This window comes from Ambystoma mexicanum, chromosome 1q (assembly GCF_040938575.1).
Source record: "Ambystoma mexicanum isolate Mex_15411 chromosome 1q, UKY_AmexF1_1, whole genome shotgun sequence".
NCBI lineage: Eukaryota > Metazoa > Chordata > Amphibia > Caudata > Ambystomatidae > Ambystoma > Ambystoma mexicanum.
In genome coordinates this window covers 470,608,949-470,626,332 of record NC_090922.1, presented here as the reverse complement: position 1 = coordinate 470,626,332, position 17,384 = coordinate 470,608,949, and the positions used below count along the sequence as shown (strand labels likewise).

Genomic DNA, 17,384 nt, shown 5'->3' with positions numbered 1-17,384 from the left:
CCTTAGAGTTGTTTCCATAGGCTGCAAAAATCCTGTTAGGAAGACACAAGAGGAGTGCAGAGGAAGACAATGATGGCATGAACACTTATCTAGATAGTACAACACACTTGGGTTATAACATGTGGTATCAGCATATGAAAAAAGTAGGAGAGAGAACGTCTAAGGTGAGTTGCTACGTTTGTGCTCTCATACCTTATGCCATTGGTACTACCAAATTGTTCATAGCTGCAGAAGTACCAGTGCAAAAAAGCTCATTGCCTGTCGCATCTCGCACCCTGCTTGACAAGAGGACAGTTCCAGGGCCAAACAGCATCCTTGGTATAGGTGAATAAAGAGACATCTCAAAGAGAAGATTATTATGTGCAAGATTGGAAGACAAGAGAGAAGCCAGAAACAAGAAATCTAGTAATAAGATATGAATAGCCTGGAATGAGCTGAGCAGGAATCAGAAGGGAAGAAAATAAGATGCTGAATTGTTAAGGCAAAGATAAAGAAGAGCTACAGAGATGAAGGGAAAGAGGCCAATTGTAAATCAAAGGAACAGTGCTGACTCCAGAAGGATGGGCTGAAGGCCTGAATGTGTGCAAAGCACAAGCACTAACCGGACGACCTGAAGCAATTGTGGGACATGCAGAAGGACAATGCGTAGATCATTGGTCGAAGATTACAAAGTTGCTGACATGGGTCGACGATAAAGGAGGACCGTTGCAGATAATACCTCCTAGAAAATGCATCTTTGCGTTTCAGAAATAATGGCCCAAGAAATGTTGGAGAAAATCAGCAGTGTGGCCGGATTTATGATGTACCAGGAATGAAGGATGCAACAGTTGTCTTAATGGACCACTACTGGGCTTGTGGGTCCAGATCTTACATGAAACTGCCCAAGTACAGGGGAGGGATGTGCTCTATAGTGCTTATCCATGTTCCAGCATTGGTGATTCCGAAGAGCGACCTGAATATTGGAGAGTACCCAAAAGCAGACGCCCACTTGAGGAGGAAAAGATCTCTCAAATGTATCAATCAGACAAAGAGGGAGAACTACTTCTCAGCTAATTCGATAGAGGCCTTTGATTCTATTCCATATGAGAACAGGTTGTTCAGCCAGACTTCAGCAATATTCACAACTATCTTTATGCCAGGGACCCAGACAATGGTGAATGCAAAGTGGTTACAGATCACTCGCTGGGAGCTCCTGCAGATGATCAACTTTTACCCAAAGGGATTCAATGCGATCAAAGAAGAATTGAGGGCCAAAAGGCTGATGACCCTCCAGAACAGTTATGTCCTTGATATGATTACAGCAATGGATGGATTGAGGAGTTTGCGGCAAAATTGGAGAATCCTATTGCACGTTCATACCTTCTCATGGTGACGAGAATTGCACCTTGACAGAGGCCATAACGTTGCTGACGAAGCTGCATGACAAGATGGAAGATGAGGTGGAAGACATTGCAGATGATAGTTGGTTTGTGTCTATCTTCACATGAGTTCCACAATTGATGGCGAATATCTTCAAGTTCCTGGGAGCATTATTAGTAATGATAATGTTTGGATTCTGTTTGATCAGGATAATAATCACACAGTGCAAGAAGACAGCAAAAAAAGGCAGTAGGAATGAAGATCAAGATCGATCTCGATCAGGGTTTGGACCCAAGGAGTTGACGGATGAAGAAATCAGAAAATATGTAGAGGCCAGCATCGTTGCACCTGAGGGAACAAAATTCCTGCATCCAAGAAATCGCAGGAAGTACGTGGGACAATGGATTTGCTGTAATCCATATGGCAAATGCAGCCACATAACCTGGAGCATTGATCAACATGTAAAATCGGCAGGATCCCTGAAAGGAGTGCTAAAGATTTGTACTCCAAAGAAGCACTTCTTTAAGAGAGCATGCTAAGATGTGAAGACTGATGAAGGAGTGGTTGATAAGTCAACCAGAGTGGTGCGGGGGGAGTGTAGAGGAGCAGCTGAAGGTCTCTGCAGGAAGTCCCGTCCCCGATCTTGCCTATATGTTGGAAGCTGGATTTTGCGACATACGCAACGCCAGTAATGGTTTCTATGCCGTGAAGAGCCTTTGAGACCAGGTATCCATTGAGAAGACCCTATATGATGTACCCCCGTAGACATGATGCTCTCCTGGAGGAGATCCCCGAAGGAATATGAAGATGAGAGAAAGAGAAGCTGGTGACCTCACAAGAAGTAAGCGTGATGCACTGAGACGAGTGGGTTAAGAAGAGAATGCATAGACCTTAGAGAATCTTATGACAAAATAAAGAATTGAGTAAACTTTCATATGCGGAATGAAGATTGCACGTGTGAAGAGCACTGCAGAAAATGCAAGCCGTTTTATAACTGTACAGATGCAACAACGCAAGTAGACTAAGTAGTCATAAAGGCTGGCTATACATAGTGCATAGACTGCAGGCAGTGCTGCCATTATATAGAATCTGGACTTTCGATGTTGCATATTTAGTTAGCTCAGACCCACAGAGAAAGAAGGATTAATAGCTAGGAGTGTGTCGCAGCAAGAAAGCAGTTGAAGATTGAGGAAAGACCGAGAAGGCTGTCTGGCCTGGTGTCAGTCTCGATCAGCCAAGAACTGGTTATCTATCCTTGAATAACAGTGAATGTGAGAAGCAGAACCATCCCTTATAAAGGTGCAAGCCAGGAGTGCCAAGTTTTATTCAGTTAATACTATTAAATGCGGGAAAGGGAGCCAAAGCGTGGTCTCCAGTCACATGGGTTAGATGGAAATAGAAACTGGGCATGCAGCACCAGATTTAAGATAAGAACGTGCTCCCAATCCTGTGTATTCTCAGGAGGAAGGATACTTTGCAAGGCCAAGTTCAAAGACCATCTGAATGGCAGATGGCATAAGCAATGAGATGTTGGGCTAATTGAGTGGGGAGACACTGTCCAGTTCACCCATTGACACCTAAGTTGCCAGCTTACATGCGGCTAGTGATCCAAATGTTCCAGAAGGGCACAAGTGTGCCAACCAATTGAAGGCCATATAACGAAGGGCCTTCTAGTTTGAGAGCCAATGATATGCCATGTACTTAACTGTTGAAGATGACTTGCACTAAGGGTGGGCATACGTTTTCCACCTGACTGTAGAGACCCAATCACAACCCAACCCTTAAAAAAAGTATACCTAGATGTTCACCTTGAACCAACCACAACACCCGTAGCTTTTCTTAGTTTGCGATGTACTATGACGTCACGTATGATGGATTTTTACTATACAAATGTAATTTTCTATAAAACGCTTTGAGTTCTCGTGAGATTTATGCTGTGCGACGTCTGTTGATGTCCATTGTAACTCCCTGTTTTAGACCATTGTAAATAAGTCAGAAGAGACATTTTGCCAGCTTCCTGAGCCAGTCTTATTATTTGGTGTCAGTTATTCTGCATCCGCATCCTTGTAGGATGTGTTACTGATTTAAGGGCCCCTCGTGGTTTCAGTGGGAACCATTGGGTGACCCTGCCTAGGTTTCAGAGTGTCTGGGCGAGCAGGAAGTGGGAGAGGAGTGTTCCACCCCCCCTGTCCTTTCTGCCAAAGTGCCTGAATGGATCCAGCTCCCACTGGGGGCCTGGCTGTCCTGATTGGACATCCAAACACCTCATTCTTTAAACTCCTGAGGAATATTTCAGAAGAGTGTGAGAAAACTGAACGTGTCTCACCCACTAGTCCCTGGGGATTTGTCATCCAGGTGGCCAGGACACGCCCATTGCTTTTGGTTCCAGTTCCTGGGGGTCGATCATTGCGGGAGAATCACCTGGATGAGGGGTCCTCGGGGAGTGGAAGTGGGACACCTGAAGGTGAGACGCAGTATCCTCTTCCTTGTAACACTTTTTCCCCATCCTACCAGGTAGGATACTGTTTTGCGTCTGTTTGGCTTAGTGGGGAGAGCACTTACACTTCCGCTACCCCAGCCTCCTAGAAAAAGCAAGTTATTGGACTCGGATAAGCAAAAGACCCCACATGAACCATGCAATATTGTAAAACAAATGGCTTGTTATAGGCCCTTTATTTACACATAATATATATACACAAACATACACTCCGATATATAAGACTATAGGTATCATAAACCTCAGTTAAACAGGAAGCGGGAGAAATCCTCATCTTGGCCACCACAGCACTGCTTAGTCCCTCAGCAAGTAGGCAAAGAGATAATGGGTTCTAACGGGATCCGAGGCGTAGTGTCCTCCCTCTCAGCGAGACTGCATCATCCGGGGGTCCAAAGTCCAACTCACTTTTTCCCTGCAATGCGCTCTCCTTTATGGGGGCATTTCCCCACCCTTCTCGGTTGTGTCTGCCCTCGGCCGAAGAGCAGATCACAAGTCGAAGGGACAGAGGGTGGAAAAAAACAGTTTGAAGTGGAAAATCTTAGCGCGTCTCTCCTCGCATTCATTCACAGAGCCCCTTATGCACCTGCAAGATGCTCCGACTCCCTTTCTGCATTCGTCCGTCAGTGGACAATACCATAACTATTCTCCACAGTAAGCCCACTCGACCATAATATTTGTGACCTTGCTCTGTTTTCGCTGCTGCTCGTTTATTCTGTGAGGCCCGCGGAAACGCAGGTTTTATTACTGTGATGGGAGATGAGTGTTAAAAAATGGCTGCGCATCAACGCCATGTTATTCTGGCTCACATTTTTGCACAAGCATTACAGATACCTAGGAACCCAACCCCACCACCTCCCGACACAAAAACATTCTCCCGGAGAGTTCACTGTGAGCGACAACCGACTAACACCAGAGCCGTATACTCGACATGTCCCAACACAAGGGTCACGCAATTACTGATAATTACACACACCGGACTTCATCGCACTTCCTCACATGGATAAAAGGCAGAGCACTAAAGCACACTGAGCAAGGCAAAACACACGAGGAAGCAGAAGTTCTGAGATGGCATTTTAATACAAGGAGAAAGATGGCGAGACCAGAAAGGGTTGCAAGGAGGCAATTGCCCTTGGCCTTTTCAGAGGAAGAAAACCGTTACTTTCACAAGCCCTCGAAGATAAGAAGCATAAGACCGGGAATTAAAGCTGAAGAAAGGTGCAATGTGTTTCGAAGGTACCCAGGGCTTTCCCCTCATTGACGGCTGAGGCAGGGAGGAGAGATTGCTGCTGTGAAAACAAATCCGCTCCAGTAAAGTCAGCACAGCCGGTGAGTCGGAGAGACTTGTAGCAGACTGGTCTGTGTTAGAGCCAAGGTTGCAAGAGGCAACATTGTATCAAGAAATCTGCAAAGAACAGCGTAAGGCGTATGTGATGAGCGGTGCAAATGTAATTGAATACCAAAGTAGTGAATGAACTTTGAAAGGCCAAGTAAGATGCCGTGTACAGAGGGTCCCGCGCCACGTGGGTGCTTATTCGAATCTCTCTGTTGGGTATCGAACTGAATGGCAACTATATTGTGAAAAGGAAGTGTGTGTCGAAGTGGTCCTGCAGCGGGTCAAGCTAAACCGTGTTCGATAAATGTAAAACAAACTGTAATTGGTCAGAGCTTGGCTGAGGGAGACTAATTCTGAAAAGGGGATCTGAGCCCGACTGAGGGGGATCTGGGGTGAACTGTGAGCCACCCGAGAACAAACTGTAATTGGTCCGAGCCCGGCTGAGGGAGACTAATTGTGGAAAAGGGGATCTGAGCCCGACTGGGGAGGGGGGGGTCTAGGATGAAGAGTGAATCGCCCTACTTGAATATGTGGAAAGGAACTCTTTAATTTGTTTGATAAATCAGGCCTTCTGGATCAAGAGACTTTTGATAATTTAAGAGACTTGGGCATAGAAAGCCCTGATGCTAGTAATAGAACTGTCCTCGTGCCGAAGAAGCCCAAGAGTGTGCTATGCTCGAGTGAACCTCCTTGTCCCGTGCTGAAAACGTGGGGAAGGGAGGCCAAAGGCCTGAAAATCATGACTTATCATTTCGTGAACACTTCTTTATTTTTCATGAACATTTCCCCACACTATTTGTAAATTAGCGGTAAGGATTGGCAACAGGTTTTTTAGTATCGGCCCTTTTATTTTTGACGAGACTCCACTAGGACTGCATTATTATTATTTGATGGTTGTAGCTTGCTTCCATCTTAGATTTAGGTTTAGATGGGCATTTATCACACCCTTGATAAGGTTCACTAAATGCACTTGAACTGTGATCACTTGTGTGTCTTAGTTTGATACCATGGCTTCCTTAGAGGAGTGAGTGCTGGAACTGTATAAACGGGGAGTCTCCTGGAGTGAAAAGAAAGTCAACCCCTGGTAGCTATAGTAACTGAAGAAGAAAACCAGAGATGCCTGCAGACCCTTTCTAACACTGTGAAGCAACCACTACTGTCCTAATCCCGTTTTCTGTGCGACAGAGGAATTCTGAAGAGGACGACTCCTTCCCTTTGACTGGTGGGAACAACCAGTCCCAAGACAAACTTTATTTTGAGCCATCACTCGAGGTGCTGTTAATTTCCAGTGTTGCGGAAACCTTATACCAGGAGACCTGCTGGCCATTTCAAGTGCTTTGTCGTGGAAAGGCTGAATTCGTCGAAGTCTTTGCTGAGCCCTCAAGGACACTCCAGAGACACAATGCAACTCTTCCAGTCCCACTCACCAGAGTGTGGGACTGCAGGAACCTAAGAAGATTGAACAGGCTAATCACGTCCTTTGTTGGTGCTGTAGAAAAGGTGCCAAAACTGCAGATTTACCAGAGAACTTGATGAAAGCCATGAAAACCATGCTAGAGGTCCTCCCTCGAGACTGTTGCTGAGAGATCCCGTCCATTGTCCTGCCTTCTGTCATCAGACCAAGGAATACAGAGGTCTGGTCCAGAGCTGCAACATGGCGGAGCATCCACCACAAAGAGTTTCCTTCAAGCCTAAGGTACTGTGCAGAAAGCAATAGCGCAATTAAGCTGTGTGGAAAGCAATAGCGCAGTTGAGCTAACGCTATCGAGGAGTTCGCTGTGGCTTCCTGCTTCTGCCCGTTATCCTGCTCGTTTCTGTTTGGACCTACATGCATCTTTTAAGGAACACCAAAAGGACATGGTGCCTTTAAAACTGTCTGAGAGTAAGCTATATTACTTTCCTTATAATGCCGATAAGGTTTTATTATCGCAAAGTACATTGATATAAACTTATTTTCTTTTAGAACTTGCTGGCCACGCCCCTTTTCTGCCACACGCTTATCTGACTGCAGCACGCAACCGCATGCTATCGAGGACGGCTGTTTGTGGTTCACCGCAGCGCTCAGCTGACAGCCCCTCCTCGCTGGCATATCGCCGGTGATTGAAGCGATGTACCGCTGCCTTTGGCAGACACTGCCTCATATACCCACTTAATAAGGTGCGATAATTAATTCGACTTTGCATTCGAATCAGTTTTAAATTACAACTTTGTGATAATGTATAACGTGACTACAGGGATGCCAAGCAGATGCAGCCAACTTGTTGTTGCTTCAGATGCCTCCAATATCACTGCCCTACAGAAGGTTATCCATCATAGAATGAAGCACTGCAAAACATTACCAATGGATGTTCGCAAACCCCTCTGCCCTACCGTAATGTCCGCAAAGGAGGGGCTTCACTTACAATTCCAGCTATTGCGATAAATTTCCTCACAACGGCAGTGAAAAATAGATATTGCGACAAACCCACACAGCAATCCGGCAAACTTTTCTATTGCAGTTGCCGATTTGTTGTCTATAAATTTGCAAAACTTTGAAAGGATTGACCTCATGAACACATTGATTGGCAGCCATTGTGTACCAAATGTTAAACAACCGGAAACATTTTCGGAACAAAATTTTAAAGCAAGTACAGCCCCAAGAGAGGTAATTTGTCATGCGCCAGAGAATTTACCTTGGCCTATGTTATATTCACAAGCTGTTGTGCCAGCAAATTATACTGTCCAGAGTGTGTCCTCAGCTGTTACCAAACATGTTGCGTCTATGAATTTAATTGAATTTGAAAACACTAACGTGAAATCGCAAGAAGGAATCCTGAATAGCGAAACTAGTATAGTGTTTTGTATGCAAATTGAAGCACCACCTGTGGCAAATGTTCTCAACTTATCCCAATCGCCCATCATGTAGTTGAACCAAAGAAAATCTTCCTCTGAGACATCGAACTCTATCCCCCTACTCTTTTGCAAAGCCGACCCCAAGGCCATCCTTTGACTTAAGACCCTACTCTGCAATTAATTCAAGAATTAACTCTGTCTGCCATTAACAATGGGTTATTTGCCATAACAAATGGCGTCCCATGATGAAACCATTAAACTATTGTGGGCAAAGATAGACTGGGTCGCTCAAAATATAGTTCAAGAAAAACCTCAATTGCTGTTAGGAAAGATTTCATAATTGTATGTAATTTGCCCTCCATGTGTTGACCCCCCAAACTTGTTGCTGCTGTTTAGACACCATTGACGGATTTTGCCAGAGAAGCACAGCCTTCAGCTGCACTCCTCTGGGCTTTCGCTCACCTTTTTATGGGGAAACTGACATGCCCTTAAGACAGTCAGTACTGGGAAACTTTGTTTCCCTTAGTCCTTTCCTCATGTTGCAGCGTTTGTGCAACATGTAACAAGTGTGCAATGTATCTTACCATACAGCACACTTGGGTCTCTAGTCATTTCCAAAGACCCTAGAAACTCTCACTGGACTTTTTATGAACTGTGCAGATGTGTCATGGACAGGACTGGTGGCAGCTATCTTTTCGCATTTGTTTTAACCCTTTCCTGCTATGTTAACCGCGTTTGGCACAAATAGGTGGCCTGGCTCCAAAATGGCCATGCCACGAGGTTCTTTGTCCTGTCCTTTGGCCATCTTGCCCCTTGACCTTCCCCAGGTTGAGTCGACCCGGGTCAGTCCTTATTTGGTCATGCACTTTCCCATGAATCCCAAAGCTTTCGCAGGCTTCTGCATGCCTTGTGTGTATGTCGCCAGTATGTGGGCTGGGATGTCTCATCCCAATACACATCCTAGGTGCCAGAGAGTCTGGAATGCCCTGAATGCCTGGGACCACTGTGGTCCGTGATTGGTCCACGTATGGAGTGTGTGTGTTTGTGAGCAGATCTCCCATTGGGTCCTCTCCATTTTGGTGCAAAGGGAACTTTGGATAAGAGGAGGCTCAAAACACTGCTACCATGTCGATCTCCTGAGTTCACACCGAACAAAGGATAGGAGCCAAGTATCCTGCAACAAGAAGCTGAGTCGATGAACCACTGGTGATCCGCTGGAAGGTTTGGCACCCTGAGCCCGCTGTCGTCCCGTGGGACCCCTCTGCATCTGATCTCCTAGAGGGTCTGCGAAGACGCTTCAGCACATTGGAATAGTGGGACCATCTATTCTCGGCACCTTCATCAAACCCTGCAAGTAAGCTTTCTCGGAAGTGTCCCTGGGCCAACCAGTGGGCTGACCAGTTTACGCAGAACCTTTGCTCTGTCTCTGCCGTCGTTTCAAGGAGACCCTCAAAACTTGGTATACTGCTAGCTCTGTGTCCACGGCACCCTCACACCGAATTTTGTTTACTTGGCATTCCTAGGTCTGAAGTGAGACGAATGCGCCAGGACCAGAGTAAACGCGGTTACCGTGTTACCCTGCCGTGGCAACGGCCTGTGCAAGTTGGCTGCATTTGTGACCCTCTTACCCCTGAAGCCTGCTGCAGTGAATCCGAGTCGATTCCTCCTCCTGGAGCTGAGAAATCGTCACTGTCCCATTTGGGAATCATCGCTGTATCTTGGGAACTACAAGGTGCTGAGCAGTCTTTTTTGCCACATTGGAACACAGCAAAGTGGACTGTACTGGCGAAGTTTGGGTCTGCCTGCATCGGGGACCGGTGAGTAGTCCTTACACCAACCGCTGGCCCCTAGCGCAGGAGCCCATTTTTACGCTACGGTGGCCTCTGAGGGCCCCTTTCCTTTCCACAGCTATTGCAAAATAGCTAATCCAACCCGCACTCTCAAACTGCCTCTGCCCTCAAGTGGAGGTCCTTCTTGAATAGTGGGAACTTGTTCTGCATCGCCTCATCCACCTTCCTTAGCTGCTAGAGACCCTTGAAGAGACCCTATCCTGCCCATTGGCACAAGCGCGTGCATGTACTATTGAGCACAAGGCTCCTCTCTTCGTAGGGGTTGGATTGCCTCTCAGGTGTATTATTGAGGAAAAAAAACAAAAAAAAAAGATGTGGAACTGGGTCTAAAGATTACCCGCACTGCCTGTTTTCTTCCCCTCTAGGTTGTCAACATATATTTCGTGAGTTTAACCCTTTAAACCCCATTGGTCTTGTGTGTGTGTGTGTGTGTGTGTGTGTATGTATGTATATATATATATATATATATATATATATATATATATATATATATATATATATATATTTGAGTGTGATGCATTGGTTTACTTAGTGTTACTGTGATTCTTTGCTATGGTCTATGTTACAAAGGCCTTGTAATAAATGTGTCTATATTTTTAATACAACACCTGTCTGGAGTAATTTGTAAGTGTCCTTGCCTTGTATGCTCATTGAGGTCTTTCAGTCACCCTCACCCCTCCTGAGACTAAGTCTTGACTGCCTGCCATAGCTGCCCTGATTGGTCTGGCTTGTCCAGAGGTTACCCTGTTCCAAGAAACTAGGTTGGACTTCTGAACCTCTGCTTCTCCAGAACAGAGTCCAGAAATCCGTCTTAACAATTGCTAATAAATCGGAATGTAGATCCACAGAAAAAGCAAGGCTGCCTGAGGTGTCTACATTGTGCACAAGAGGGTTGTTCACCAGAGAAGCCGCCAAATGGGACGGTTTTGAAAATCTGAAGATTATGTTCAAATTCCAACTGCCATAAATGATATCTACGGTTGAGGCCTTGCCTGAAGAATCAGTCCTATGCTTAGATGCGCAACCGTCATTATATGAAGTTGAGGAACGAATGATAGAGCCTGCTCCTCCTCAGGAAACTGACAGTGAAATCCCACACGAGACACTTTATGAAGTCTTTAAGACTTGTAAAAGTCGGAAAAGAAAGTCCAGACTCATTGAAACATGAACATGTTAAAAAAAAAAAAACAGCAAAAAATGAAAAATCAAATGATGCTAAAAATGAATTGCTCAATTGACTACACCGTCTAATAGGCCTCACTCAAAAATAACTGCTACTAGCCAGACTAGAGCCTTATCAGAGCAACAAAGTCCTCCCATTGAACAATCTAAGAGAAAAGGGAGTCTGGACTCAGTCGTCTGAGGAAGCCCTGTTGAATCTATCCACATACTCATTGCCGACCGACCATTCAGAGATTGATTCTGAGAATGCCCAGATAGGACACAGAAGGAAGTGGCCACTACAATAGGGAATATACACTAGATGACCTTCGAATTAACATCCCAATTGAGCAATGTGACACTCGGTTCCTCACAATGGAGGACAAACGGAAAAAAAAAACCATTAATAGGAAAAATAAATCCACCGGGAAACCACTAAATTTAAAATCTCCTCCTCCATGTTCATCTTCTAAAAAAGGTTTATGATCCACTCACTTGAAAATGTCAGAGCTTGTATCAGTGTCTGTTAAACTGTTGCCATAATGAGCCATTCCCCAATCGATCAACTTTAATGGCTGCCTTTTAAGTAATTCCCAAATCTAGAGCTCATTAGATCATGTGACATTGGAACTATGCAGTGCCAAATAACCCGTAAAATGGACAGTCATTCTGACAATACCCTCAACGATCATTAAAAAATGTTATGGAAGGAGAGGGTTAAATTGATTGAAGCTGGCTTTCTAGTGGAGATAATAGTGGAGTGGAGATAGTCTGTCCTCCCTTTGTTCCCCTCCCTTGCCTCGTCGCGCCTTGAAACACTTGTGTATAGGCACGTCATAAATGCCATATCATATCATAATAGCCGAATCAGAGGCATGAAATGACTCACAGGAATCCACCTAATAATAGTTCTCATAAAAGCGACTATAATAGTAAAGATATCTTTGTAAATTGTACAGTTGACTCTGGTAGGATTGCTAGAACTGTTCACTTTGATTCTGATAACGGGGAGGAGAATACGTCAGACTGGACCTGGCTGAAGAAAGCGAGCGAAGGGACCTATTCTCATAATAAGAATTAATGCCAAATTCAAGACCTCTCAACCACCATTAAAATGGTGAGTTGGAATACTCTGGGCTATAAGCATCTGCTAAACACTGGCAGCAAGACAATGTTTGTGAATGCCGAAATTATCGCATTGCAAGAAACATGGTTGCTGAAAGAACCAATCCTGCCAGGCTACAAACTAACTTGTGTACCATCAGTTTATCAAGGAATAGATAGACCATCCACAGGATTGTTAACTGCAGTAAGGTTAGACTATGTTTGGGCCTCTCCACATCCGTATCTAGTTATCTAAAATAGTATTTAAGAACCAAAGAAACATTGTTATATCACAAATAGCGATACTAAATTAGTATTGGAATCCGGTGATGTTACCTGATAATAATTATTTGGAACTAGCTAGTGATATGCTAAATCTAGTGCAACTAGAGGGAAATATAAACATGACTATAATAGTCGGTGATTTAAATCTAAAATGTATAGGCATAAAGAAATCATAACTAGCAAAGAGAGCTAAACGATGGTTAGATTTAATGAAATCGAGAGGCTTCAAAATGCTAAATGGGTCATCAAAGAAAGATACGCCTCCGCAGTATACGTGGTCCAGGGACCATCTTAAAGCAACACTAGACTATGTATTTGTATCTGATCTGGCTATATCGAGAGTAATAGATTTTGAAATACTAACTTTGCCATCTAGTGACCATAATATTCTTATGACCACATGGGCAATGGACTGTAATAAAAAGACGGAGGCATATACTCATCAGTTGGAAATTTACGGTAGGAATTAAATCAGATGGTTGGTATCTAATATTAGGAAATTGAATGTACTCCTGTCCAAAGATATGCATCATAATTCCAGACAAACATATGTTGATTTTATGCAAATAATTGATCATGTCTGCAAAAAAGGGGGATGGCCACAAATGAAATAGATCTAAATTTGACTCAATAATCCAGAAATGGAAACTCGCTAAGAGAAAATCAATATGGAGGATAAAGCGACTAAAACCCCAGAACTTGCGTGAATTGGTATCCAATCTCTGCTCAAGATTTAAGAACCGCCTTTGTTCCTATAAAATGCAACAAAAACAAATAGCGGGAGAAAAATGTGAAAAGCCTTGTGCTCTAAATCAAGCTTGGAAATATGGAGATTATTAAAAGAGGCTCCTTCAGATGCTACTCAGACAAATATTGTGAACTCTATCAGCGAGCATGCGTTGGTACCGCATTTTTTGTAATTGTTTGCTGATATTCCCAATGACCTACCTCCAAAGACGAAGTAGATCTGGAGGCATTCAATTTCACAAGGGCCGATATCCTAGGGCCGATTAAAAGATTATCCACCTCAAGAGCACCCAGCCCCTACGGGCTCTTAAATTTAATCCTAAAAAGTAAACCAGAAAAGTGGACAGAGATCCTATATTTAATCTTCCAAAAAATAAAATTGATTGGAATAATCCCACCATCGTGGAGAATTTCGGTCATCATACCTCTGTTCAAGAAGGGTAAAAGGAAAGATCTGGTTAACTACCGACCTATTGCCCTTCTTGACATTCCCGGTAAGATCTTTGCGCGGTTGATCCTGATGAACTTAACATTGTGGCTTAAAGTTAATAGAAAGATGGATTTTTGCCAATCGGGGTTTATAACGGGACTGGGGAACGGCAGTAAACCTGATTATTTTGACAGCGTTAAAATTTCACGCTCTTTTTCGTAAACAGAATATCTATTTGGCTTTCATCGACTTTCGCCAAGCCTTCGATTTCCATCTCAGAAAGTGTACTATGGCGGAAGCTACTGAATGCAAAATGGTCTTACAGTTTTTATATTTAGTACAACAACTCCACACTGAAACATCAGTTAGGGTGAAGCTTAATGGGGATGGGAAATTATCGGAGGAAATACTGACTAGAAAAGGGTTGAAACAAGGTTGCGCTCAGGCGGCACTATTATTCATGATATAGGAACAACATTTGAAAGTCAACGTTCCTTTCCCCAAAAATAGGACCTTCGATAATTTCTCGATTGTTGTTTGCCGATGATCTTGTGATTGTGGATCAGACACCTGTAGGATTGCAGAGGCAGTTGAATACTTTGAGCTCCTACGCAGTAGAAAATCAATTGCGAATAAATGACACTAAATCAAATATTTTAATATTATCAGGCTCCAACAACAAGCAGAAGCCTAAAGAAAAATGGTGGATTGGAAAGGAAAACGTGGAAATAGTTAGAGAATATAAGTATTTGGGGGTCAATATAATTTCAATTGTAAGTGAACTCCCTTATAAGCTAGGGTATTGAGTAATTTTTTTGAAACACAATGTTTCAAATACAAATCTTGAGAATACTTTTTGTAGAAAAGTCATTTTTTCGGTTAGTCATTTTTTTGGGAAGAAAACTCGATTATCATATCGAAATACATCTAAATGAAAAATGATCTAAAATAGGGTTAGGGTTGGGGCTTGGGTTAGTTTAGGGGTTAAATTAGGGTTTAGGGTTAGGGTTGGGGCTAGGGTTAGTTTAGGGGTTAAATTAGGGTTAGGGCTATGCCTTATGGTTAGGGTTGGTGTTGGGGCTAGGGTTAGGGTTGGGTATGGGCAGGGTGGCGTGGGCGTTGGGGGGATAAGGGGGAACCCCCTGACCAATAAACACAAAACTTTCAAACGTTACAAGGGGCTGGCCAGTGCTGACATTTCAGCACTGGACAGTTCCATGTAATGTTTTAAAGTTACAAAAAAAGCATTGAAATGCTACTTTTAACATGTGAAAGTGCATTTCAATTGAAACCAGTCCATGTCTATTGTCGATGGATTGGTTTCGAAAGAAATGCATTTTTGCATGTTAAATATAGCTTGTCAAAGCTTTTTCTTTTCAAAACTTTGTTTTCGAATGTTTTGTTATTCGAAACTTTTTTTTCGAGAAAATCACTATAAACCAAATCTAGATATGTTGAATAAAATGAATAATCTGCTATCCCAAGCGAAAATATTAAGAACCATTGTAAATTCTCCTATAAACCTTTGCTGATCCTTTACACACACAAGGTGATCCCAGTAGTTTCGTATGCTGCTCAAGCTAAAAAAAAACGACAGACCATCCTAAATGGGAACAATTAGATGCCAAATTGTGGAAAGAAGTCTTGGGTTTACCTAAAAGTGTGCCTAGTTTAATCATCCATTACAAAATGGGCTTGAGTTAATTACAATCAATAGTCGACTTGTAGACACTGGCCCTTTTATAAAAAATGTATAATCCAAGAAGAACATAAAAGGCACACTAATTCCAGTACTTGCAACTGCTACCTCTGATGATTATGGAATTAATTATTTTAATATTTGGAAAGATCATTGTGTATCACTATTAAATAAATTCGATATAGATGAAACAACTTATTTTTTAATTTCTTTTTTATTTACTTGTTTTGCAGCCAATTAAGGCTTTTACAAGACGTTGAAGAAGATAGAAAAAATAAAAGTCTTAAGATTTACATGGAAAGTTCTTTGTTTATTGGTTTGGATGTTGCTTGCATTCACTTGATAGAGATCTGCAATTTTGCGATTTTGTCCATTGCCAATTTTAGGATTTTGGCTGCTGCGATTGTCCATTTGGTGTTCTGGTGTTCTCGCCTGACAAAAGGCGGGTCCACCAGAGGTCCTTCTCCCGAAAATCACTGTCCAAAAACAATGGCGACAGGTAGGTCTGTCTCAGAGTGAGCGTTGCTGGACATTCCATCATTAAATGATGTCTAGTTTCCGGCTGTCTGCTATCTGGACAAAGTCTGCATGCATTCGTTGCCACTTGGGAGTGGATTTTCAAAATTTCCCCTGTGGGTAAAAGATTAAGACGTGCCCTGAGGAAGGTGCCTCTCAAGGTGTTGTTCGGGAATTTTTTTACATATGCGCGCCTTTTTTTTTTTTTTGCAGACTGAGGGGAAGATGAGCCAAAAGTTTATTTGAAGCCGCCTGGTTGAGGGTTTTGATCCAATCTAGATCTTCCATCTTTGCTTTTATCCTCAGAGGGTTGGCCATCAGCTCCTCTTCTGTGCACGCTATTGAAACCAACAAAGCTCTGTTTCTGTCACACCAGTTAGTTGAGGGCAAGTCCCTTTTATGGCTTCCTCTTTGATCTCTCTTTGATCTTTGAAGCAACTTATAGAAAATCCGGATGGTGTGAAACGAAGGCTAAATGAAAGTGAATGCATTCATTTATGGAAAGATGCGCCAAAATATTTATTAAAATTCCCTGATCCTGCATACAGGAATGCCCGCCTACGAATTTGCCTGGATCTCTGGCCAACAAAATCTGTGCTGGCGATACGCTCAAGAGATTGGGAGCAATCGAATACATGTCGTTTTTGTAATAATTGCTCATAAGTGAAACCTTGAAACACCTGTTGACGGACTGTCCAGCCTTGAAACAGCTAAGAAAGGCCTGTTTTTTTAAATTCTTTGATGGTTTTAATTTCTTATCATGTGATAAAATATGGATACAAATCTTTACAGCGGAACACATATCTTTAAATCTAGCTAGTTACCTTTTTAAACACTTTGAATCTTTGAAAGCACAAATTTAAGTATTTGCCTTGTTAGATTTATTTTGACAGAACCTCAACACATGTTTTTCCTTTAAATGACTGTTATTTTTGATTGTTGCCATTTTCTGATTATTTTGAAAAGGTTAATGTTTTAACCAAATCAAATAAATGTTATATTACACTGTGGGGAAAAAGGTATTGCTTACCTTTTTCCAGAAAGTCTCACAGGAGCGTTGAAGTACACATAGAGGCGTCCAGGGCAACCCCCTCTCACCTCCGACTCAAGCCGCTGCTTGTGTCCCTTTAGCGAGTCCTTTAACAGGATCTCCACTCTTCTTGCATCATCTTCCCTAGAGACTAGAAAGTATCCACAGGAACTTTTGACTTCTGCTGCTTTTCAAGACTTTAAGTCTCTCCGAAATGCCTTTTAGCTAGGGTTGCGTTTTGGACTTTTAAAAGCCTTGCTCTGCAGGGAATCTGCCTCTAGAACCTGAAGCGCTGCGAGGATAACACTAACCAATTGTTTTCCTTCCCAGAAATCACCATCATATATCTATATGCTGACTAAATGCAATTACCCTATCAGTTTGTGAGTGTGATAGTATGGTAGGCCTGTCAGACTCCTGTAACAATTGTGCGCATTCAGCAACTACCAATTAAGAAGTGGCCTTTTGAAAGTATTGTAAAGTATACCCATGTGTGCTGGTTTATTGTGTATTATCTATATTTTGATACAAATGAGTGTTT

At 42.9% G+C, this 17,384-nt stretch overlaps 1 protein-coding gene across 3 annotated transcripts in view; it reads left to right on the top strand.

The window, feature by feature from the left end:
* Positions 1–17,384, top strand: part of LOC138528855 (uncharacterized) — a 179,344-nt gene that overhangs the window by 155,202 nt on the left and 6,758 nt on the right. The gene's annotated exons all lie outside the window — the stretch shown is intronic.